Source organism: Propithecus coquereli, unplaced genomic scaffold (genome assembly GCF_000956105.1).
Source record: "Propithecus coquereli isolate 6110/MARCELLA unplaced genomic scaffold, Pcoq_1.0 Scaffold19, whole genome shotgun sequence".
NCBI classification, from domain to species: Eukaryota; Metazoa; Chordata; class Mammalia; order Primates; family Indriidae; genus Propithecus; species Propithecus coquereli.
In genome coordinates this window covers 5,183,868-5,187,008 of record NW_012143856.1, presented here as the reverse complement: position 1 = coordinate 5,187,008, position 3,141 = coordinate 5,183,868, and the positions used below count along the sequence as shown (strand labels likewise).

At 33.5% G+C, this 3,141-nt stretch overlaps 1 pseudogene; it reads right to left on the bottom strand.

Moving 5' to 3' along the window:
- Positions 1-2,361: 2,361 nt before the first annotated feature.
- LOC105809102 lies at positions 2,362-2,937 on the bottom strand (annotated as a pseudogene).
- Between the last annotated feature and the right edge of the window lie 204 nt (positions 2,938-3,141).

Below are 3,141 nucleotides of genomic sequence, written 5' to 3'. Positions count from 1 at the left end.
AGCTATATCAGTTTTCTTTTGTCTAGTGTTTGTATGAAATTATCCTTTTCTACCTTTTCATTTATACCCTTTCTGTGTTTTTATATTTAAGATGTATTTTCTGTGAGTATCATGTAGGTATTTTTAACCCAATCTGATAATCTTAGTATTTTACTTGTAATATTTAGTTCATTTATATTTAATATTAGTACTGATAACTTTGAAACTATATTTGCCATTTTACAATTTGTATTGTATTTGACTAATCTATTTTGTTTCTTTTACTCTCTTGCAACTTTTTTCTCTTCCATTTTTTTTATTCTACACTTGCTATTTATACTTTGTTTTACTATTCTTTTTTATGTTTTATGCTTAGGATTATAGCATATATTCTTGATATAATTGCCTAAGAGAATTATTACTTTTACCATTTCCACATTAATGCTGGAATCTTTTAAAACTTCATATACCACTGCCTGCTTTTTAAGTAATCATTGTTAATTTTAATTCTACATATATTTTAAACTTCCCAATACATTACTAGTATCGTCTTGTATAATTAATTTTTATTTATATTTATCCACTCTTAATTCTTTTCCATGTTTTCCTGTTTCGTTTTCCTCCTGCCAAAAGAACTTTCTTTAATATTTTGAAAGCCGGCTTACTGGGAATTAATTCTCTCAGTTTTATTGAAAACCTCTTAGCCACCTTTATTTTTGAAGGGTATGAGTATTGGGTATGGCAATCTAGGTGTGCAGGGTTTTTTCTTACAACACTTCAGAGATGTCATTTCTTTGTCTTCTGGCTTTCTTTTCTTAATAAATAGCTGAAAGTCTAATTGCCCCTTCTCTGAAGTGTCATTTTCCTCTTACTGCTTTTAAAATTCTCTTATATGTAGGTTTTAATTGAATTACTATGATTTGCTAGATAGCATTTCTTTGTATTTGTACTGATTTGGGTTCTCTCTGCTTCTTAAGTCTGTGATTTGATAACTTTTCATCATTTTATTTTAGAGCCATTATCTCTTACAAACATTAGTTACAACCAAGTTTCATTTCTTTCCTTCCAGGACTCCAGTTCCTTGAGTCTTTTCCTTCTGACACTGCAGTTACATGTGTATTAGAACTTTTAACTGTGTTTTGACACTACTGGTGTTTCACATATTCTTAAGTCCTTTTCTGATTTATTTTCTCAGTACTTTAGCTTGAATATTTTCTATTGACCCATTTTACAGTTAACCAAACCTGTCTTATTCTGTGTCTAATTTCCTGGTAAATCAAACCATTGAATTTCCATCCCCAGTCCCTGATATTATATTTTTCAATTCTAGAATGTCACTTTGATTATTTTTTTAGTCTCAAATTCTCTGTTGATATTTTTCATAATTTTACCATATTTGTCTACATTTTACTGTTTTTTCTTGAGCATATTAATCGAAACTGTTTTAAGTTCTGCTAACTCCAATATCTTTATCACCTGACTGAATGTCATATATTGGATATAAAAAGGAAACTGTAGAGTCATATTTTTCATCACAGGATGTCTTAATCCCACCAAAAAGGGTTTGCCCTTTCCATTGCTATAAAACTAGAATGTAGAATTTATCACTTTCATCCAATCAAGAACTACACACACTCAGGCTGGGATCCAATTTTGGTAAGAATTGGTCTACCTATGATTTGTATCTGCTCCTATGGTATGGGTTTCAATTGGTTTTTAATCGCGAATTTAGTGGATCTTTTTCTCTTCAGTGCTAAGGATATTGAAATTTCCACTCTGGCTTTCAAAGTTATTTTTCTTAGTTCTTTAGGCTTTTGCTCTACACATTTTCAGAACATAACAAATTCTTGAGATGGAAATTGGCTGTATTTGAGGTCTCTTGAGTCTCCATTTTTGTCACTCTAACCACATAACTGCAAACTGTGATTGTTTATCTGTGCCCCAGCAGCAGCTCCCTGTCTTAACCAAGCTCATATTCTCAGCCTTTAATTCATACCTAGAATCAGCAAATGTCCCCAGAGAAAAAGACAGATCCTCAGTCTACCTCTGAATTTACCTCTGTTTTCTCTGGAATGTCAGTCTCTCTAAGCCTTTTTGCTTCAGCAGCTCACTAAAACCCTAAAAAGACCTTTTTATAGTTTATCTGGCTTTTTTAGTTGCCATGAATACTTCATCCTGCCCTAAAGCAGAAGTCTTGATATCCATATTACCTTTATTTAGAGAATTCCTAAAAGTATGTAATTAAACTTTACATCTTTCTTATGCTACAGATGTGTTTTTCTTTTTTTTAATAGAGAGCATGTATTGCATCCTTAAAATAGCACAAATATGTTTTATGAATCATTTAGCATCTTGTTTTTGTAGCTGAACAGCTCTTAGATCTTATTTAACAGCCTGTTGAACTATTCCTTTTTTAGAGACATTAACACATTCCAAACTTTTCTGATATCCTTGTTTTTAACTGTTATGCCTTGCTGAATCAAAGCAGCTGAATTTGATATTTAATAAAAGTTCAATGTCATTTTCTTCAAGAATTAACTCATCTTTCTGGGCTTGAGATACTGAATAAGTAATGTCTGGCCTCACCTGAACCCTGTAGTTTTCACCCAAGACATTTCGGATTTCAACAAGAGACTATTCTCCTGAATAACAATGTTGATGGAGAAGTAAGCACACACAGACCTCATTTTGTAATGGAAACCCAGTGTCACACCCTTGGTCATGTTCTGTATATGACTACAAATACTGAAAATGGTAGCCAGCTACTTTCTATTCCCCCACCATTTGCCAACCTGGTGACTCTTCTTTTTATTCCAAGATGACTGAGTTCTACATTGATGTGATCGAAGTCCCTCCACAGGGCTCCTCTGGGGCCCTTCACAATAACTGTACATCCTTCAGAGTGATGTCCCCATTTTCTGGAACATCAATAATCTGATTGCTGGGGATGGTCTTCATTCTCACAGTAGATGCAACAAAGAAAGCTACAGATTTGTCTTCCTAACTGCCTGTAGAACATTTCTATTTTAATGTGTTCAAAATAGAACTCATCCCTTTATTCTCCCATATCTGCAATGGCTCCATCAGACTCCCATCCATCCATCATGTTGGGGATGAGGGATGGTTGCAATATTAAGCAGCGGGCTCCTGGAAGTCCTCACT